This window comes from Chamaea fasciata, unplaced genomic scaffold (genome assembly GCF_029207755.1).
Source record: "Chamaea fasciata isolate MVZ Bird 193981 ecotype frontalis unplaced genomic scaffold, bChaFas1.0.hap1 SCAF_4, whole genome shotgun sequence".
In the NCBI taxonomy this organism is placed as follows: domain Eukaryota; kingdom Metazoa; phylum Chordata; class Aves; order Passeriformes; family Sylviidae; genus Chamaea; species Chamaea fasciata.
In genome coordinates, this window is record NW_027094089.1 from 70,523,224 (window position 1) to 70,546,484 (window position 23,261).

The following is a 23,261-nucleotide window of genomic DNA, read 5'->3' on the forward strand; positions in this document are numbered from 1 at the left end:
AAGCTTGTAACATTCCACCTCACAAATTAGGATTTGATCCAGCAATATGTCATGTTGCTGTTTTAAAATAAAGCTTCCTATTTCATGGGTTGCAAATATTCAGTTAACATGAAATTGGAAGCATTGATGGGTAATTTATGGGGTAGGTTCTCCTTGATATCTGTAGTGAAACTAGGTCAACTTAATAGGTTCTCTTGAATGGGACAGAACATTTTTTTCATTGTAATTTTCTCCATTGCCAGGGAATCTATAAGACCAGAATCTTCTTTTTCTTCTATAGATTTATCTATAGAATAAATTGCAGGTCTGCTTTTGATCAGAAATAGTTTGTTGACTTTTTATTGTATTTTTGTTTGATAATATAAATGCAAATTTTCCTACATGTACCAAAGAGGGGAAAAAACGTAATTTATATTTTAAAAAGCTCCTTGGGGAAAACATTAAAATTTATTATTGTAGGGAAAAAAAGTGTAAGATTTCCTATAGGGGTAAAGGTTGCTGTTGGGCTAATTATTTTCAAACTGGACATTTATTTTCTAATGCATTGTTTCATGATGTTTAATACACTGAGTTTGCCCATGCTAAAATTAATTACTGTTCTTTGATAATCTACAAAACATTACACTGGATACTAATCTTGTTAGCAATGGGAAGTTGGAAGCGTAATGTTGAGTCATAAGTTTATGTTTAGTTTATTCACAGCCAAAACAGACAATTACAGACCCATAGAATCAAGTGAGATTGGAAAAGCCTTTTAAGACCATTGAGTCCAACTTGAGCATCTAACACTGAAAATTTAATAGTTCAAGTCCTTGGTTCACGTATGAGTAAATAGAAGAAGGCATGAAAATCCTTCAACGAACATTCTGCTAAAATAGTCAATGTAGCAATATCATCTGCAAGGTTTAAGCTTTTAAAAATAATCTAATATCTCTCTACCGGATTTCCTAACTTTGTTTTAAAAATGCTTTTCCAACCATTGAAGTAAAGTGATTATTAAAATATTTAAAATGCAGAGCACTGACAAATTCCTTGATATCATGGCTTAGAGGAGTAAAAATGTTCATTAAACCTAAAAAAGGCTAATGCCAGAATATTAAAAAATCTGCAGGATTTTGCAGGGAACTGATAATAATCAGATAGTAATAATTTTCTCAGCTGCTCAGTGATTATTCATAAGGAAAAAGACTGCAGCCATTTACTTAAGAACACACTACCTAAAAGAGATGTCTTCTGCTTCACTAATTTTGAGAGCTGCAATCAATCCATGAAGACTTCTTTTTCATACAGGAACATAATTCTGCTTATATGCAAGACTTTTCCTCGTGCAAAAACATGTATGACCTGGCTTTTCTCTTTACTCTAAAACCAGACAAAAAAACCCAGGTACATTCTAACTGTCCAGGGCACATGAAAGAGTACAGAACTGGATTCACTAGCATGAGACCTAGGGAAACTGTATGGGTCTGGGTAGGGAAAATTCCTTATCTTAAAATGTTTCATATTTCAGAAGTTAGTTTGCTTTACTCTTGAATAAAATCCAGAGGTTTTCATTATGTCTAAAAAAATTCATCAGAAACAGGCTGTGCAGGCACAGCTGCAAGGTTTTTCACTGTTGATACAATCACAAGTTTAAATGTGGGTATTTTTAGAGTTGATTCAAACAATAAATGAGGCAGTTTAAACATCCCAGTGACTAAAGCACGTTCTCAACACTCACTTAGAAATGATTGTTCTAAGTTCCCTGTCTCCCTCCAATGCTTGGTTTAGATAAGTAATCAAAATTACATAAAAACTTTGCCTTGCCCTCAAGATGCCTGATAATTATGAGATGAAGAACAATCCATGCGTTAATGAGAATAAAATAAATGAGTGTGAAAACCAGGTTTATTTTAAAAAAAGATCTGGAGGTTTTATGGCAAAACATTCTACTGCCTTCACTGAGTCACCCTCCTGTAACCCACATGGTTACAAAACAAAGCTCTTAAGGGCATCACTAGTGCACAATGACTGCACAGCATGTTTTCTGCTTCTACTGGGATGTGGAGCAGAAGTGAACCAAACTCTGACAAAGGTAACAAGGAAAGGAAACCTGGTTAGCATGTTGTGATAACGTGCTGCGAAATGGTCACCATGATGTCTCTATTTGAAAGTGTTAGGGCAGTGCAAAGATAATGTATCTGGCAAAAGATGAAAGTTGCTCCTTTTTTGTGTGTGTGTAAAATATCATCTAAATGAGTAAAAATTATAAATAGGAGAAATTAGAGAAAATACATTGTTTTCAGAAACACAGTTTACAAAAAAGAAATTATTTTATAAAAAAGGATGGGTATTTATAAGGCTTTTAATGCATCACTACAAGGAGAGTAATAAGAATCTATATGCAGCAAAATCCATGGGAAGTTTATGGAGTTTATGCTGAGTTTTTCTTCAAGGTAAAGTTTTAAGCAAATGTAGAACAGTTAGTGCTACTAATTTACCAACAGAAAACTCTGTAAGAAAAAACACAGACCCTTTTTAAAAGCCCTGATGATGTCCACAGTTAGCAAACACTTTAAGGGCAGACTCGTGCTTCTAACACTGATAGCAACAAACCACTATTTCTCTCCATGACATTATACCCAGAATATCAGATTTGTTCATCTCCCAGTGCTGGGTCAATAGCTGTTAGTGTAAGATGTGGCATGGAAAAAAGAGGAAAGAGAGAAAAGTGTGTTTCTGTCCCCTTTTGCCACACAGATCATCAGGTTGCCCCTGCAGGGAGCATCCCCTGCCACAGCCCTGTGAATTCTCTTGGGTTACTTGTGTGACATGTACCTCTGTTCAGCCGGCTCCACATGTGCACAGTCCATGAGAGAGAAGAACATTTCTGAAAAACTAATTATGGTTTCATTTTTGTTTTTCTGTATGTACTCACTAGCTCTGTTTTAATCACTCGCTTTGCTCTGGATTTAACCACAAGCAACTGAATTTTAAAGTTCAGTTTAAAACCTCCAGTGAAGCAGAATTTTACCATAGGGACCCTTCACTTCTTGATAAATTCATAACAAAATAGAACTAAAAGCTACCCAGATGAGAAGGAAAACTTAAGCAGCTTTCATTATAAAGAATAATTAAACCAGAATCTTATGAGGGAGCTACAGGCAGCCTTCACAAATAAAACCACAGCTGTGTGTTCCCTGTCTGTGGCTGGGAACAACATCCATTTTTAAGTTTGTTTAAATAAAAAAGTAAATTAAAAGCTAACATATCTCCAAACACTGGTCTGTGCTTCTCCATCTCCAAGCTCTTCTTCATTTCATACTGCCCATCCTCCATTCCTTTCCTTTCTGGGATTTGTTACCCTCTATTTATACAAAGAGCTGCTTCTGCCTCGGGAGTCCTTGGGAGCCACCAGTCAGCTGCCTGAGGAAATCCCCAAGTTTCTTGATGAATTCATTCTCCTCTAGTTTTTGTCAAGCTATCCAGTCCCCAAGGCTCCATCTTTCTCAAGCAAGTAAATTTGCTGCTTACAAAGCTACCCTGGGAAACAAACCTGCCCTCTGCCACAAGTCTTGTCCTCAGCACTGTCTTTTCATTCCATGCCCCAGGCTCTAGTCCTGAATCCAAGTCCTTCAAGATGTTTTTTGCAGACACTTGCAAAACAGAAAGAGAGAGAGCATGCAATCAGCAGCCATTTTTGTAATATTACCCTTTCAGGGTGAAGACAGTTTGAAATCAAACCAGCTCGAACTTAAGTTGTCAGTTGAACCACCTTGTGAAGAGCTGTGTTACTTGACTGACATGTATCTCTGCCATGGATCAGCACCAAGGTACATCAGCTGTCAGGGGAAGTGTGAAATTCTTGAGGCACTCAGATAAATTCACTCTGCTGAAATCAGTCCACACAATCCATACATCAGGGTCTCGTTTCCACCTACACTGTTAAAGGTGTGTGGTTTGGGCCTTGCCTTCATAATAGGCATAAGTTTTACTTCTTCGAGTATATTTAGCACTTTTTAAGACACAACAGGTCAGCTTCTTAGCTGTTATGAAGTGTGTGCAATGTGTGTGCAATGCCAGAAGGGACTAGACCCTGACCTGGCTGTCTATGTAAGAAAACCTTGGATAATTATCTGGTTGACAAAAGCACATGGAAAACAGTGGTTTCAGGTGTTGAAAAGTTAAGCTGCTCATCACACACCTCTTTATCAGAAAAGAGTATCAACCTCTAGAATACTAACTAGGTGGAATGGCCATGGAGAATATCCATTTCCTGATCCTTTGAAAAAAACAGGTATTTTTCTGTAACATGTGCTCCAGTTACAGTAAAGGCCATCAAGCTTGATACAGGAATTATCTGCTGAAATTCTAAGGTTCATTTTACATGGGAAGAGAGGAAATGATTACAGTAATGGCCCCTTTTGTCCCTAAAAATCTACAAAACTATTAAGTCCATGGAACAATGCCAGCTCATATCCAGCTGCTAAGGTGAATTTGAAGAAGACAGTCCTATAGTGGGGCTGTGCCTCATCAGCTCTAAGAGCCTCTGTAATGTGTTCCTCATTTGGTGGATGCAAACACAAACTTAGCTGTTCAGGTCACTGCACAAGGAGTAGCGTTTTTTAAAGGGACAACTCAGGAAAAAAAGAAGTATGTACTATTCTAAAATCAGGTCTGAAAACATTAAAGAAAGAGCCTCACAGAAAGGGCAAGGACCACTTACGTAGAAGACACATGGGAAAGAAAACAGGATTTTTTTTGTCCCCTTAGAGTGGGTGTCCGTGGTTTCAGAGGAGCACTTTTAGAAGAAACTCCTGCAAAAGTCCTGCCTCACACCATGCTGTGATGTGTCAGAAATCTCATTTCAATGTGTGTGAGCAGCACGTGGTGACGCACCTGGCACAGCAAGGAACAGAACCCTGTTGTCTACACTGAAGCTCCCAAACCTCAGACTGCTGGTCTTTGCTAGAAAACCAAGTGTGACATTCTAATAACTTTAATTTCTCCAGCTTGTACAAGCTGATTACACCACACAAATTCATGGACCACTGCAATAAAATAATGCTCAATGGCAGCACTGTTTTAACCCTGTATTTGCTGATTATAGAGCACAGCAAATAAAAATTGCATTCAGAGGTGCATTGCTACATAATTTTTGACACTTGGTGGTGCCTTTAATATTACTTATGTCCATGAAGTGTTCATAAAAGGAACCTGTTGTAAAGTAGTTTCATGGTAGCCTTCATTCAGTCAGCTTTGAATGAGAAATTGGAGCATCGTTAAGTGCAAATAGCTCTCATAACATCTTCTCTTAAGGTTTAAAATAAAAACTAAGAACATCTGTACAGTGCACAGGAATTACACCACAGTGTTCTTTTGCTTAAAGTCATTTCAACTCCTGATATTCTCAAAACTATATTGACCCTTTGCTTTTAGCAAGAAGGATTTCCCTCACGCCCTTTTATCCTTAATGACTTCACAAGAAGTCCTGGTCTGATGCCACTCTGAGTAGATTTGAAGTACACAACTCTACTTTCTCATAGGCACTGGGCCTTTTATTGTGCTGGAAACAAAACTCAGTAGCCTTTAGGATGCTAAAGCAAACCTGACCTGTTCTTACAAGCACTCTGATGCAAACACATACAATATCTAAACATTATTTCATTCCATTTATTTTTCAGCCATGTGGCAGCTCTGCACATAAAAGCCTGTCCCATGCACACACTGCACTCAATTCCTGAAAATAAAGGACACACTAAAGTTGCTTCTTGTCAGAGCTCATCGAAGCTCTTGGTCTATAACTCTGCATATCTTTGAACTATGTAAAGCAAACATCTTCCTACAGTAATTTTACATATAATGACATTATAATAAAATCCATCAGATGAAAGAGGATATGACTTATCTGCTGCGAAGGTCATAAGTGAGGATTTTAATGATGTGAAGTGTAATATCTGAGCTTGCGGGCATCAGAAGGAACATTTAATTGATGAAGTATTTATGAAGTATCAAGCATCTCTTATTGGAAATGCTTTAATTTATGACTGATATAAAATCCAACTTCCTAAATAAGTTAACAGCAACAGCAATTTTGTGGGAGATACTGCTGCTGCTGGCCCCTCTTGGCAGATTCAGCTGCAGGGTCTGCAGTCTGTTATTCCATCTCTCCTGGTGGAAAATAAGAATTATGTTCTGATCCTCTCTTGAATCTGAGTGGTGCAAAGGCTAAGTAGAAAAGGAATTAATGTGCAAGTGATATGCCATGAAAAGACCATCTCCCAAGGCAAGGTATTCACAAACTGCCAGGTCCCAAGTCTTTGGGAGGACAAGAGTGAAGGCACTCACTTGGGCCACCAATTCCATTTCTTCCCAGTCAGAGGCAGTAGCATAGAACATCATACAGTGCATATTCTAGAACAAGCCTCCAGCATGTGCTGATTGCAGCTTTAAAGCCATGGGGGGTAAGAGGACACCCATCCATCCATCCATCCATCCATCCATCCATCCATCCATCCATCCATCCATCCATCCCTGCCATTCACCCTCAGCAGGATGAAGAAAAGTGGGATGGGACAGCCTGTGGGCCCAGAGAGCTGCAGGGATTTTGCCTGCAAGGTGCTGCTGTAGGCAAGTCCAGCTAGATTTGTTAAAGAAAAGTTTAATTTACTACAGGTTAAAACCAAATCAGGTTTTGACAAAGACAAAACACACCCAGCACCTTTCCCTCGGGGCCCAATATCTCCCCAGTCCCCTCACCTGGAGCCCTGCAGGGACTCAGTCCTCTCCTGTGCAGCTCCTTCTTCTAGTGCTCTCACCAGACCCAGCACACCTGCTCCAGCTCCAGGCTGCTTGGCAGCACCTGCCCATTTGTGCACTTCCCCTTTCTGCCCTGTACTTGCTTTTCCTCACTCCTTTACTCACCCAGAGGTTCCCACTTTCATTCAGTCCCACCTGTGGCTGAGGGACTCAGCCGGGCTTGGCTGTAGTTCCTTGTCACAGATGGAATTGTGTGGAACAGACCCTGGGCATCCCTTGGCAAAAAAAAAAGTTAACTTCCCACCTGCTCTGTCTCTTTAAATTACTTGGGAATTGTTGGGGGTTAGGTTTATTCCTTCTTTCTCTAAAGAATTTTTTCCCCATAAGTTACCAAGGAGACCAAGTGTTGGATACTTGAGAGTACTTAACCGAAACAAAGAAGTGGACAAAGGTGGAAGGGGGAGATAATGCAGGTAAAAGACAAAGCCTGAGGCAGCTGCGAGCTCTTCTTTTTCCGGCGTTTGGGGAGACAGAGAACGGCTGTTGCTGGCTGGAAGAGCTTCACTGTGGCCAAAGGGATCCAGTCCTGGGAAATCTACTATCACCGGTTCGGCCTGAATCCTGAGTTTTCTCTGCCACCTGTGGGAGATGGGCCGATTCTGCCTCACCTTCGGCTTCTTCAGCGCTGCTCCTCTTGCTACAGCGTGACCCTGCAACCCCTGCGCTGCCGGGACATCCTGCCCCTGCCTGCCGGGACACCCTGCCATCCCAGCTATTAGCCCGGGACTTTTCCACTGTTTCAGCTTGGTGCTCTGAGGATCCTGCAGGGACACCGAAACCAAACTGCCCTGGGTTTTGTGAAACAAAGCCCTCAAAGTTCTTGGTACTGTTTTCGTTTGTTATTAATGCTGTAGTTGTTTGGTAGGGGGTTTTTGTGTGTGTGTGTTTGTTTGCTTTGTAATACATACTAGTAAAGAACTGCTATTCCTATTTCCCAAATCTTTGCCTAAGAGCCTCTGATTGTAATTTATAATTGAAAAAGAAAAAAAAAAAGGCGGGGGGGGTGGGGGTTTACACTCTCCATCCCAAAGGAAACTGCAGTTATTTATTTTTTTTAATTACCTGGCAAATACCTATCTTCCCAAACCAAGACAGATTTTGGCACCCAACATGGGGCTTGAGGGCACTGAGAAAAGAAAAGGGCAGAGAAATAGCGGTTCTTAACTAACCTAGTACTTTCTTTTGTGTGCGTTGGATATAAAAAACCTCATTAGGCAGCATCATGTGTTCTAACTTAGCCTGGTTTGGATGGCATGTGGTTGTGGCTGTATTCCTTCCATTTGGAAACCCTTATCTAAACATGGACCCTATAACTAAGGCTACTGTGACTGTCATCCAGTTTATTTTATGGCTTAATAAGGTGAAGAACTCATAGATTTTTAATTTCCTCTGGAAAGCAGGCACATGGATTCAGGGCTATCGTACACTAACTGTGTGTTTTTGTAGTTACTTTAACAATGGTACCTACTGTGAGGAAATGACACCGGGGGAGTTTTTTTCCCAACCCTTTACCCACCTCTTTGGGTCTGCCCCACCAGTTTTTGAAGGGTTTAAATCCTCTCTGAATGCTAATGATATCATATAATGTCTGGTGCTGCTAATAGGCATATTCTATTTAGCATTCAGAGATAAGGGAAGATTGACCTGGATAACCACCCTGATACCTACCCCACAGAATAGGGATGATACCCCAGAGCCTGACTCTGCCCCACAGCCTGCCTCAGAAAGGACCCACCCGGATTGGGTTGAGGTTCTGGTAAAAGAGATAGGCCAAATGCTGAAGGAGTACATTTCCCCAGCTCATGAAAAACCCTCCCCCTGCCCCGAGAAGGCAGAGACTGATGGTGCAGCAGTGGAACCCACAGACGTTACAACTGTCCGGGTTCCAGCTGAACCACAAGGGCAGCCACAGCCAGCAGCAGTCGCCCCTGTGGAAACAAGGAAGCGTAAAGTGAAATCATCAGATCCTGGTATTAAGGATAAGAAAGGAGATTCCTCACAATCCACAGAAGAGCCACAGGTTGAGATCACCGAGTCCCTGACGTATGAAAGTCTACGTAATCTGCAAAAAGATATTGTACGACGAGGATGTGAGGCTTATACAGCCTGGCTACTTCAAGTCTGGGACCTTATGAGTACAGGTGTGCAACTGGATAGTGCTGAAGCAAGGAATTTGGGACCCTTGACCCAGGACTCAAGTATAAATCAAGTATTTGTAAGAGAGCAAAGGCCCCTTTCCCTTTGGGAATGACTTCTAATGAGTGTGAGAGAGAGATTTGTCCACAGAGACAGAATGCAAGAGCACAACAATAGAATGTGATGGAAGACCCTTGAGGAAGGAATCCAACAGTTGAGAGAAGTGGCAGTATTGGAAGTACTTTTTGAGAAGACCGGACAGCATGATAATGACCCCGACAAGGTTAAATGCACAGGGCACATGTTGTGGAATCTGGCAACTCATGGACCATCTCAATATGCCACATTCATCGCAACAATTAATGCCGAGGATAACCGAGAGACAGTGGGTTCTGTTGCCAACAAGCTCAGAAATTATGAAAGTATGATCAGTGGCCCAATGCAGGCTCGTGTCTCTGCAGTGGTGAAGGAACTCAAAGAGGAGATGAGGGAAATGAGAGCAGAGATGAGAAGGAACAGTTCCCATGTAGCACCGGTGCGAGTCACAGGCCTCAGAATCAGAGTCCAACATCCCCCAGCGAGAGAGAGAGGGTACACCCCTCGAGCTGACCTGTGGTTTTATCTGCGGGACCATGGGGAGGACATGGGAGTGTGGTGTGGGAAACCTACTTCTGTCCTGGCAGCACGGATACATGAGCTCAAAGAGAGAAACACTGACAGAGGGAGTTCCACTAGAATGAAAGTAGCCTCAGCTTCCCATGAGCAAGCTGCCAAGTATTACGGAAGTGAGAATGCTGTGTTGGATTCCCTTGAAAGAACCTCTACCATGTATGTCCAAGAAGGGAATAATAACCAGTGCTAGAGGGGCCCTGCCTCTAGCCAGGAAGAGGCACGGGAAAATCGGGTTTTTTGGACTGTGTGGATTTGATGGCCTGGCACATCAGAGCCACAAAAATATGAAGCTTTGGTAGATACTGGGTCACAGTGTACTCTAATGCCATCGGGACATGTGGGGGCAGAACCAATTTTCATTGCCGGGGTGACGGGGGGATCACAGGAATTGACTCTGGTTGAAGCCGAGGTGAGCCTGACCAAGAAGGAGTGGCAGAAACTTCCGATTGTGACCGGCCCAGAGGCTCCGTGTATTCTGGGCATAGACTTCCTCAGGAATGGCTGTTATAAAGACCCTAAAGGACTCAGATGGGCTTTTGGAATAGCTGCCGTGGAAACAGAGAACATTTAAGCAGTTGAACACCTTGCCGGGACTATCAGAGAACCCATCTGCAGTTGGACTCCTGAAAGTAGAAGAACAACAAGTACCTGTTGCCACCTCAACAGTGCACCGTCGGCAGTATCGGACAAATCGATATGCCGTGATCCCCATCCACAAGATGATCCGTGAGCTGGAGAGCCAAAGGGTGGTCAGCAAAACCCACTCACCCTTCAACAGCCCCATCTGGCCTGTGCACAAGTCTGATGGAGAATGGAGACTGACTGTGGACTATTGTGCCTTGAATGAAGTGACTCCACCGCTGAGCGCTGCTGTGCCGAACATGCTGGAACTTCAGTACGAGCTGGAGTCCAAGGCAGCGAGGTGGTATGCCACTATTGACATTGCCAATGCATTTTTCTCCATTCCTCTGGCTGCAGAATGCAGGCCTCAGTTTGCTTTCACCTGGAGGGGCGTGCAGTACACCTGGAACCGGCTGCCCCAGGGGTGGAAACACAGCCCCACCATCTGCCATGGGCTGATCCAGGCTGCACTGGAGAAGGGTGAGGCTCCAGAACATCTACAGTACATCGATGACATCATTGTGTGGGGGAAGACTCCAGCTGAAGTGTTCGAGAAAGGAGAGAGGATCATCCAGATTCTGCTGAAAGCCGAATTTGTCATCAAGAAGAGCAAAGTCAAGGGACCTGCCAGAGAGATCCAGTTCCTGGGAGTAAAGTGGCAAGATGGACGGCGGCAGGTCCCCACTGAGGTCATTGATATGATCACAGCAATGTCTCCACTGACCAACAAAAAGGAAACACAAGCTTTCCTAAGAGCCATAAGTTTTTAGAAGATGCACATTTCTAAGTACAGTCAGATCGTGAGCCCTCTCTACCTGGTTACCCGCAAGAAGAACAATTTCCACTGGGGCCCTGAACAGCAACACGCCTTTGCCCAGATCAAGCAGGAGATTGCTCATGCAGTAGCCCTTGGCCCAGTCAGGACGGGACCAGATGTGAAGAATGTGCTTTACTCTGCAGCCGGGAACAACGGTTTGTCCTGGAGCCTTTGGCAGAAGGTGCCTGGGGAGACCCGAGGCCGACCACTGGGATTCTGGAGTCGAAGTTACAGAAGATCTGAAGCCAACTACACTCCCACAGAGAAGGAGATCTTGGCCGCCTATGAAGGAGTTCAAGACGCCTCAGAAGTGATTGGCACAGAAGCACAACTCCTCTTGGCACCCCGACTACCAGTGCTGGGGTGGATGCTTAAAGGAAAGGCTCCCTCCACCCACCATGCCACCGATGCCACATGGAGCAAATGGACTGCCCTCATCACACAGCGTGCCCGTATTGGAAACCCAAATTGCCCTGGGATTTTGGAGATAATTACAAACTGGCCGGAAGGAGAAAACTTCGGTCTCATGGACGAAGAGGAGAAAGAACAAGTGACACGGGCTGAAGAAGCTCCTCTATACAACCAACTGCCAGCAGAAGAAACACACTATGCTCTTTTCACTGATGGTTCCTGTCGCATCGTGGGAATGAACCGTAAGTGGAAAGCAGCTGTATGGAGCCCCACACGACAGGTTGCAGAAGCCACTGAAGGAGAAGGGGGATCAAGTCAACTTGCTGAACTCAAAGCTGTTCAATTAGCCCTTGACATTGCTGAAAGAGAGAAGTGGCCAAAGCTCTACCTCTACACTGATTCGTGGATGGTAGCCAATGCTCTGTGGGGCTGGCTGGAAAGGTGGAAAAAGGCCAACTGGCAGCATAGGGGAAAACCAATCTGGGCTGCTGATGAATGGAAGGACGTTGCCACTCGTGTAGAGAAGCTGCCTGTGAAAGTCCGCCATGTAGATGCCCATGTTCCCAAGAGTCGGGCTAATGAGGAACACCGAAACAACAAGCAGGTAGATCAGGCTGCCAAGATAGAAGTGTCGAAGATAGATTTAGATTGGCAACACAAGGGAGAGTTGTTCCTAGCTCGATGGGCCCATGATGCCTCAGGTCATCAGGGCAGAGATGCCACCTATAAGCGGGCCTGAGACCGAGGAGTAGATTTAACCATAGACAGTATTTCTGAGGTTATCCATGACTGTGAGACATGTGCTGCAATCAAGCAAGCCAAGCGGGTGAAGCCCTTATGGTATGGTGGGCGGTGGTCCAAATATAAATATGGGGAAGCCTGGCAGATTGACTACATCACCTTTCCCCAAACCCGCCAGGGCAAGCGCTATGTGCTAACCATAGTGGGAAGCCACCACTGGATGGTTGGAGACCTACCCTGTGCCTCATGCTACTGCCCGGAACACCATCCTGGGCCTGGAAAAACAAGTCCTGTGGAGACATGGCACCCCTGAGACAAGCGAGTTGGACAATAGGACCCATTTCAATAAATAGTCTTATAAGCACCTGGGCTAGAGAACATGGCATTCAGTGGGTGTACCATATTCCTTATCATGCGCCAGCGGCCAGGAAAGTTGAACAGTGCAATGGCCTGCTTAAAAATACCTTGAAGGCACTGGGTGGGGGAACCTTCAGGAATTGGGATATTAATTTAGCAAAGGCCACCTGGTTGGTGAACACTCGAGGTTCCACCAACCGAGCAGGTCCTGCCCAATCTGAGCCCTTGCAAAAGACAGACGGAGATAAGGTTCCAGTGGTACACATGAGAGGTATGCTGGGGAAAACTGTTTGGATTAATCCTGCCTCCAGCAAAGACAATCCCATCCGTGGGGTTGTCTTTGCTCAGGGACCAGGTTGCACCTGGTGGGTGATGCAAAAAGATGGAGAGACCCGATGCGTACCTCAAGGGCCTTTGTTTTGGGGTGAACCACCCATGACAATGTGGCTGTATCCATATTTGCATGTATATATATATATATACATTTTTATATATATATATATATAAACAGTTAAAACTCAATGTAATATGTTACTATGGGAAAAAAATTCAGGGTGGATAATGTTGAGGGTTAGGTTTGTTCCTTCTTTCTCTAAAGAATTTTTTCCCCATAAGTTACCAAGGAGACCAAGTGTTGGATACTTGAGAGTACTTAACCAAAACAAAGAAGTGGACAAAGGTGGAAGGGGGAGATAATGCAGGTAAAAGACAGAGCTTGAGGCAGCTGCGAGCTCTTCTTTTTCCTGCGTTCGGGAGAGAGAGAATGGCTGTTGCTGGCTGGAAGAGCTTCACTGTGGCCAAAGGGATCCAGTCCTGAGAAATCTACTATCACCGGTTCGGCCTGAATCCTGAGATTCCTCTGTCACCCGCGGGAGCTGGGCCGGTTCTGCCCCGCCCTCGGCTTCTTCGGCGCTGCTCCTCTTGCTGCAGCGTGACCCTGCACCCCCTGCCCTGCCGGGACATCCTGCCCCTGCCTTCCGAGACACCCTGCCATCCCAGCTACTAGCCCGGGACTTTTCCACTGTTTCAGCTTGGTGCTCTGAGGATCCTGCAGGGACACCGAAACCAAACTGCCCTGGGTTTTGTGAAACAAAGCCCTCGAGGTTCTTGGTACTGTTTTCGTTTGTTATTAATGCTGTAGTTGTTTGGTAGGGTTTTTTGTGTGTGTGTTTGTTTGCTTTGTAATACATACTAGTAAAGAACTGCTATTCCTATTTCCCAAATCTTTGCCTAAGAGCCTCTGATTGTAATTTATAATTGAAAAAGAAAAAAAAGGGGGGGAGGGGTATACATTCTCCATCCCAAAGGAAACTGCAGGGTTTTTTTGGTTTTTTTTTTTTTTTATTACCTGGCAAATACCTGTCTTCCCAAACCAAGACAGGAATGAACTTCTGGATTCTGAAGAAATCCTTCTCTCTCTGCATTCCTTCAAATCTGTGAGGAAGGGGTGTATATTCACAGGTGTGTCAGCACTCCAGCCAAAGCAGAGGCTCACCTATAAATCTCAGAAGTACCAATCTGCATAAATTAATGTAATTTTGGCTTGAACTTGGATATAGGTGTACCAGAATAGAATAACAATAGGATGCAAGGTTTCTGTAATCCTGGAAGCCAGGCACAGTTTTAGATAAGGATGTGACTGGTGTGATCATTCCAAAAGGCAACAGAGGGTAAATTTACACGAGAAAGATGAGTGTGAAGAAAAAATCCAAATAAATGGAAGAGTGAGCAGAAGAGAAACCTTCCCCCTGTGGACAGGGAGGACAGCGTAAATACAGGCATGAGGAGGGAAAGCCTGAGAAGAAGGAAATCAAATTCAGCTTAGTTCTGATTTTTCTCCTTGAAGCTCTCTCAACCCCACTCACCTTGATTTCAGGGCAAGCACTAACAAGGGGCTCTAGGCCTCTGGGCTCCCTGTTTGGCATCAGCTCCACAACACTGTAAAAGCCACCGATAATTTAGAGTACTATTGTTTAATTTAATGGTTCATGTATAACAAGTGCTGATTAACATGGTGTGAGAACTGGCCACCAGCAACCAGGGCATTCATAACGAATTATTTCAGTAAAGCTTAAAACTGGCCTGATTGGTAAGTCTTCTAAACATTCCCATCACAGCAAGCCTGAATTCCTCGAGCCCACAGGCAGGAACATGGTAAGCCCCTTCGTGTTTGGAGGAAATTGGAGTCACATATTGGACTTCAGCATCTCAACACACTGCCCTGGACATCCCATAAAGGACATGGACCATTTCAAGAGACTAATAAAAATTCAGGAATTGGAATTGTTATAGAATCATAAAATCACTGAAGTTGGAAAATATCATAGAATCACTGAAGTTGGAAAATATCTTTGAGATTATTGTGTTAAATCAATGGGCTGGTGCTCTAGGAGACATAATTGGTGTTCCTACAATAAACTGCAACAGTGTGAAAGTGCTTTGACAGCTCAGGAGGAAATAAGGTGGAAGTGTAGCATAGCTGAGCAAAGAAAGGGGGTAAAAACAGGTTAAGGGGTGGTAAAAATGAAATTCTTCCAAAACCAAGCTTCCTCCAGTTTCAGAAATAATCCAAACAAATAAATGACCAAAGTTTCTTGCTGGAATAATAGAGTAAAAAGAGAACTGATGGGATTTATTATTACCAAAACCAACTGCAAACTCTCTTTTGCTTACATACATGAGATAATGGCAAATATGCAGAACATCTGCATATCTACAGGGCATGGGAAGAAATACCACCAAGAAACAATGTCCAGGAAGCATTTTTCAGGGAAAAGGAATCTTGTCTGTGTGTTGAGAACCTCCCTCTTACCTCCTTCTCTATGTATAATATAGATGGCATAATATAATAGTAAATCAGTCAAGGCATAATAAATCAGTCCTGAAGAATTTTATTGGGATGATTTCAGAAAGAACCACCTGTAACTGGACACCTGACTCTTTGCTGAACTCCTACAGGCACTTAGGCTATAGCCACATCATCTCTTTTGTGACACTGCTGAGCAGCCAGCAACCTCACTGCTCAGTTCCTCCTCATTGGGGGACTGATGGTCCTTCCTTGCCTCAAGGTGACACATTCACATGATTGGAGCCCTGCAGGTTACTTGGGTTAGGACTTCCACATTCATCCCCAGCAAGTCTGGACCCCAGGCCTTAGACACGGCAGAGCAGAAGTAACTGCTGTAAGCAGGAAAATCAGTGCTCTGGATCATGGCAACCCCTGCTGACACCTAAAGTCTGGCATTTTGAAATATATCACCACTTACTCTTCATTACCAACCCAGAGAATTGCCCATTTGTCTTCTGAGCACATCTCCAGTGAGGCTTGGTTACTCCTGTGACATTATCCCGGTTTGCGGATGGACCAAAGGAGGCCTGGGGTGTTCCTGTTGTTTCCTACATGCTCTCATCGGGAATTCCTCTTTTACAGAATAAACCTGAACTATAATTTAGGCTCTACCTCGAAAATTAGGCTTACATCCTCTATATTCTTCTGTCATTGTAGGAAAAAAAAAAAAAAAACCCCAAACAGATGTAAGAACTCAGTAGGACCTTTTTTTCCTGTGGAGAGGATGAAATAGAAAGAGTCAGAGAAGTGAAAGGCTTCACCTAGCTGGCTGAAAATCTGCTCAGTGACAGCATGCAATTTGTAAAAGTTACTGACAAACTGCAAAACAATTACATAGTTCTAAAAGCATTCAGATTTGCTAAGGAGCAAAGGCTTGCAGGAAGTAGAATAAACAAGGTCCAGCAGAAGACCGCACCTTCCTTTTAACTCAACATTCTGTTGCAAATTCTAGTTTAAATTCAGCTATCAAGTCCAGAGCAGGCCAATAAAGTTTGTGGCTGGAAACATTTTGTCATTTCAGCGCACTAAGTGTTCCTGCAGCTACTGGCTGTTTGGAGAGGAACAGGAGAGAGAAGAATAAGATGTGTGATGGGAATATCCAGAAATCCTGGAATCAAGGGCAATAAAATCAGGTAAAATTTTTCTTACACCATAGTATAAGAGGAAAAATATATAAAGGGGAGTTCAGACAAAGGAATAACTTGACTGGCTTAGATGGACTAAATCAGAATGGCTGGGGTGGTATTCAGACAGATTAACAGGCTAAAAAAAAATATTGTTTTAGAAGGGACAGGAAAGAATATACAAAATGGGAAAGAATGGGCACATTTCTCTGTTACTTAAATACTTCCAGCTCCATTCAGCCCATTCCTAGCATCATGTCCAAGAAAAATGTCTCTATCACCAATTGCATGGGCTACAGTGACAACATTCCCCTTCCTCCCCCTCATCCTCCAATTTCCAGTCCCTGGCAAATACTGATTTGTATTTTGTTCAGTAGTTGGGGTGTTTTCTTTTGCAATCCCATATGAATGTAAATATCCCCTGAAAATTCATACCAAGATGCACATTCATTTTACCCAACAGTTGATTTTTTCTAACTGCCACAATGTTAATTTGTATTTTGAAATGGAGAGTTTCCCTGTTCAGTTTTGTCTCTCAAAAAGTCCTCTTTTCAAAAAGAAAAGTTTTTTCTCTTTTTGTTTTATTTTTACATCCATCACATAGCAACCATCTCCTTTCTCTTAACTGCTGCATCTTTTCATGTTGTCTTCACATCCTATTTTCCCATCAAAAGCTTTGGTCATTCCTGTGTTTGGATTAATTCTGAAAACAGAGGAGGTTTTTGTTTGCAAACACCACTTCACTTTTACCTTCCCTTCACCTGTTTTCCCCTCTTTCCTTGTTCAACTATTGTATACTCCATCTTACTCCCCCCTCTCCAGGAGCAAAGTAGGGAATGTTGTTTATAAGAAGCTGAGTCATGAACCTGAACCTCCAAAGAGATGTGCCTGTCCACTCTCTGACTTTTAGAGGTTTGCCAAGGGTGAGAAAAATTGGTCACCTGGGAACTTGTATTCTGAAATGATTTAGTAAGCACAGGAATGCAACAGAGGGAAAGAAAATTAAAGCTAAAGCTGACTGACTATTCAATTATTAATCCTATTCATAAAGAATTTAGCCTCTGTTTTGTTTAGCAAATAGTTTGGAAACTTGTCTATTCCTCCCCTGTGTGAAGTATTTGCTATTTGAAATGTCTGGAAAATGCTTTTTAGATTGAATGTTTGTCTACACTTTCATCCTTCGTCATTTGCTTTTGGTGTAGCATGATGTGTAGACACTTGGTTCAGGCAACAATCAAGACGCCATGGCCAGAAAATTTTAAATGGAATTGTATCACTGAGGGTGAAGGCAATACACCAAAACATTTTCAAGATCAATTTTGCAAATTGCCATGGCAAAAAATACCAGCTGACTAAATTCACCCACATTTTACACAGGTAAGTAAATTCAGAGTGACAGCTCAGGACCACACAACATCCAGACATGTCTTGAAAAACCTCCTGAGACAGGGCTCTCATTGCTGCCTTGCATCCCTGCTCCTCTGCCAGGCTCACTACATTGTAGCTCCTTTTATCTTTTTTGGAATTAGAATCTTCCCCTTTTCAGATTATAACCACTGCTGCTTGGCATAAACCAAACCAAATCATATTTTCTTAGCATCAGGTATCACAGTACCATAGGGTGGCCCCAGCTGGAAAGGGACCACAGTGGGTCATCTGGTCCCACCTCCCTCCCCCATCAGGGCCTGATGGTTCAAGACTATCCCCAGTGAGGGAGACTCCACAGCCTCTCTGGGCAACCCCATCCTTAAACCTGATCTCATCTCCAAGTGTCCCATAAGGCATTGGGCCTATTGAAAAATCTGGCTTGTGTTATTGCTCTTTACAGGTGCAGTTTAAGACAGGGTCAGTTTAACTGGGTCTGCAATTTAAACTGCAATTTAACTGGGTCAGTTAAGCCTCACTTATAACTATTTAGATATGGGATGCATGCAAATTCCTCTCCATTCTGGCAGTTTTAAGAAGCCAATTTTACAAAGAGCTAATAAGGACGAAGACCTCTCATAATGGTGAGTTGTTGTAGAATAATTCTTGTTACTTGATTTCCTGACCCTAAGACAGAACACTTGCTGTGACCTCTCCCCAAAGGTGTGCACACACAAGCTACAAATCCACACATCCACAAGCTTTTCCATAGACACAATAATAAATGAGCAGCAGAAAGGAAGAGTAAGTAAATCACTTATGTGATACAATTAACCTCTTTGAGTGAGTAAGATAATCAACTGAATAAATTCATTTAAGGAATTACTGACCAATCAATTGCTCTATAACAGGGGACTTAATTTGTCTGAGAATGTATCACCAAAGCTCTGCTGCTCCAAAACAAGGAAGCAAAACAGTGGATGACACAAACTAAACTGGTCACACAAAGCAGAGAAAACTATATCTTGGAGCCTGGAAGTTCAGAAAAATAATAAAACCCCTGGTATTCGCTACATAAAAATTGAAAAAAACAGGGTCACTTAGACTAGAGAACAGAATAAAAGTCCTAAGGTATGGAAGAACTGCTCCAGAGTTGTGTAGACTGAGCAATTATCTTAAACTGCATCATCATGTTGATTTTTTTTTTCTTGAACTCAGATAATTAGCTTTTATCCTGGAACATGAGAGGCATCTTGTCTCATGGTCTTGCCCTCTTTGTTAATGATCTTTTGCTAATTAGAATTTGGGAAAGTAGAAGCTGACAATGTACTCAGAGACCAATTGACACAGAAGTCATCTGCATTACTGAGAGAATAAGCCCAGGCTGGTCATAGCCTGTAAATCATCCCCTTGCTGCAGTGCTCCAGCAGTAATGAACATAAACAATTACACTTTGCAAAACAACGTTGCTCCTCCCTCTGTCAAGGAGCCCTATTTTAAAAGCCTGGTACTACAACTCAAAGCTCAGTTTATCTCAGTGCAGAGTAAACCCTCATTGCTGCTCCCAGCACCTGTGCAGAGCCACATCTCTGTTTGGATGCATGCTCTGAAAAGCTCTCTTAAACCCATAATTTTTTTTCCAGTATTGAGCATACTGCTTTCTTCAGAAAAATGTCTTATATCAAAGTTTTTGTCAGTATTCCTATTAAAACCAATTCTCAACATTTACCTGTTTAATTTATTTTAATTTTCTTGCTCCTATTCTCATTCTTGGCCTCTTATGTCTTTGTCTATTTTAAAATACTAACTAAATAACCTGCTAGTGACAAGGCATTCTAATAATGTCATACTGTGTGTCAAGAGCAAGATAAAAGTTACGAGGAAAGCTGAATGGCAAAAGAAATTTTCAGCCAACTAATATCTTTTATAGCAAATGATAGTGATAAAGATCCTTCTGGACTGTAGTCTCTAAAAGCTGATTTCCACAAATACTGTTTCCATGAATGCTGTCACAAAGTTATACCCAGAAGTCAAACTCAGCTACTGCACATTCTGCAGCTTATTTAACAGTACACAGGGAAATTCTAATCACTAATTTGTCAGAACAGAGCAAAGCAATGGTGAAGAAAGTGGCTTCACACAATCTGCCTTTAGGCACCAAAATCAGGAAGTCGGATAAGGGGATAACTAAATCATTAACTCTGTTAAATAGGATGGAAAACAGGGCTCCTCTCTACTGATGAAAGGAAACTTCTAGTCCTGGACCTTTCCCCTTCCCATTTGGACATTGAACATCAAAGCAACCTCAGAAAATTTCTGAACTCTGGGAAATGGAATAGCAGTATCCTCTGCTCTTCCTTCAAGAACTATGGTCACTAAAAGCAAACAAACCAACAAACAAACAAAACTAAACAAAAAGCCCCAACAGTCAAATTCCCAGTTTTTCAGCCGGGGACCTGATACTTTCATCCCTGAGGCAACACTAAGGTAAACAAAAAAGGCAGGAAGGTGGTAATTACTGTCTGACTCTGTGTCATAATTATTCCCACGAATTTTGTATCCAGTTTTAGAGCCCTTTGGGGAAGTCGTGACTGTTTAACTGTACTGCTGTGGAGTTGCTGACCCTCCCCATTTTGGGAATGCAAAGTGGAGCATCCCCTGGTGAGACTCACAGCTGCTTGGGCACCCTGAGCTTCATCTTTTGCTTGTGCTCAGCACCAGAAATACAGAACCTGTAATTTCAAACACTTATCGAAGAAAAGAGTGGATAAGGAAAGAAAATGTATTTTAAATAGTGGGTACCAATTTCCATGGCCTGTTTTGTTCCAAACCTATCAGACTTTATTCTGTCTAAGCTGTACATTTATTTAACAGTTCTATGTCAGAACTGTTTATTGTTTAAGAACAGCATAAAAAGATGTCATGCCCTATACATCATGATGGATAAAGTAGTTGCAGTACCAAATGTATATTTTTAAGGCTTTCTCAATTTCTTCTAATTCAAATTAATTTGTAAAGCTTATAAAACCAAAATTGTACTGCATCTAAATCCTACCACGATGCTGTTTCTAAGCAAACAGTTCCTTTTCTCTTGGCTTGGTAAAGCTGAGACTCAGTCAGCCTTATTCAATAAAACTGCAGCATATTTGGGTGGTGCATGTTATAGCCAGTGGGACCTGAAACAACAATAATGGGTATTCCCAAACGTAGGCAACAGTGATTTCATGCTTGGAATAAAGCACAGTAAAAAATTAATCAGAGATATGTAAAACTTTCATGTCACGTGATCACAATTGATCAAACTTTTTGCCACTTGGCACAGTCCCAGGAAGACTTCACAGGCTCTTGCACACAAACAACTCCTTTCTTCAAGCCTGTTCTGAAAACATCACTAGAGCAGGAGCTTGTGCTGGGTAGTAAGAGCCACCCCAGACTTCAGCATCTCTTAGTAAAGCTGGCATAAGTCCATTAATAAAGCAGCTCCTGCATGGCAGGAGGCACATAAAACTCTAGTACCTTCCTTACTCTAGGAAACAACTCCTCATGAGGAAAAACAAGAGCAATTATACTTTCAAGAAGTCCCTGTTATCACTGATATTATAAAAGCTGCCTTATTTTCTCCAAGGAAGTTGTAAATAGCCAAGAAAAAACAGACAGAAAAATTAAAATCTTCCCTTAGAATATGCCCTAAAGGTGAGAAATACCATGTAATTAATTTGCTTTAACTCACTTAAAATTCAAATTTATTAGTCTGAACTTCTCAGGACAGAATGAGAGACTCAAGAGCAATTTGCTTTCTTTTCTGTAAAGTATCAGTTTTTTGAGTTAACAGGTCATTTATGAGCATACTTTATGCAAAGGGCCACAAATGGAGGATCTTGTTCAGCTATGTCATTCTAATATATATAAAAATAAGATGTTCTGCATTTTCATGGCTTCTATATTCAATTCAAGCTAATAGAAACTACACTGTCTCTGATATTTGACCTCCTAATTGCTCTACTCAAAACTGGATTTGTATTGATCTCTTGTATGATAGTCTGCCAAAGGCATAACAGCTTTTCTGTCAACCTTTAAAAGAGAAGACAACATAAGGCCTCTCCAGAACAAAAATTACATATTCTGAATGAGAGAAAAAAAATCTATAGTTGGCATTACTGAAAAGCTCAAAATTATTCCACCAGCTTTTTAGCTAAGAATACTTTCATTGTTTGTGAAACTGGAAAGAACATATCTAAAATACAAAGTTAAGATGATCTGCATGCTTCCTGTAGTCAATTTTTTTGAGGAATGAAAGTAATACCTTTTTCATCATTATCATTATGTATAGTACAGGTGAAAAAACTTTAAATCTGAGTCACTAAGTTCTTGCCATGTGTACTCAAGGGAAGAGCCACACAGATACAAAAAAAAAAAAGAATAAAAAATCAAGAGAGGTGGGGTATAAAGCCCTGTTGTGATTAACTACAGTAATTTACTTCACTTCCTCTACACAGATCTCCTGTGATCTTGATTGACCACTCACCAGTTGTTTTACTACGATGGTTAGAGTTACACTTATCAAAGCCAGACTTCGGTTTTAACTAGAGCTAGATGGCTAATACAGTGATGCAGGGAAGAACCTATTAAAAACAAAAAAGTTTTTCTTCCAGGTCATGTTGTGAAGGATTGCAGACAAAAGCAGCTGACGTGGCAAGGACATCTGAAATGTATTAAAACTGCTTACAGCTATGTATGGATGGCATGCAGTCAGCTATAGTCCCTGAAAGGAAGGAATTAATACCTGGACTTCAAATTCAATCTTTGTGCAATTATTTCACAGTTGCTTAGTTGGCATTTCTGCCAGGGGTGTTATCATGAATGTAGCTTGCTGCTAATGCTTCAGGGAACCCAAATTTCGTAGTCATTTACCCCGTAATTTTTCAGTGGGCTGGCATAGGTCCCCTTCAAGAAATGCCCTAAATCCAGGCCTTGCTGAGGCTGGGAGAATAGGAGGGTTATCCCAGATACTGGGGAGAGGTGACCTGGCCACACAACAACCTGAGGAGTCTGGCTAAGCTCCAACTCACCAAACTCCTCTGCACTGAAAATTCCTAAGTAATTTTCAGCAAAACTACCCTGTATTCCAGTTTATAGTTTGTTTCATACACTTTCCCTAGCCTAAAGACAATGGCCTCTGTAAAATACATTCTTTATGTGTGACAGAAATTTTTAACTGGTGCTGCAAGTAACATTATCACATTCCTTCATGCACTCTACATTAGTCAAGCTCCCAGTTTTCCAAGAAAACAATTGCCTTTTCCCCCACCTGTTGTTTTTCAAAGTCTTGTTGAATGGGGAAAAGGTGGACGAAAGTAATGAAAAATCCTGC

At 42.1% G+C, this 23,261-nt stretch overlaps 1 protein-coding gene across 5 annotated transcripts in view; it reads right to left on the minus strand.

Moving 5' to 3' along the window:
- Positions 1-23,261, minus strand: part of LOC136288566 (E3 ubiquitin-protein ligase Topors-like) — a 59,551-nt gene that overhangs the window by 30,492 nt on the left and 5,798 nt on the right. For 2 of the 5 annotated variants that reach the window (XM_066181913.1, XM_066181911.1), the window contains exon 4: positions 3,536-3,635. The exons of the other annotated variants lie outside the window; for them this stretch is intronic. The gene's annotated coding sequence lies outside the window, so the exon portion shown is untranslated. The remainder of the gene's footprint in view (positions 1-3,535; positions 3,636-23,261) is intronic. 5 annotated transcript variants of the gene reach the window in all.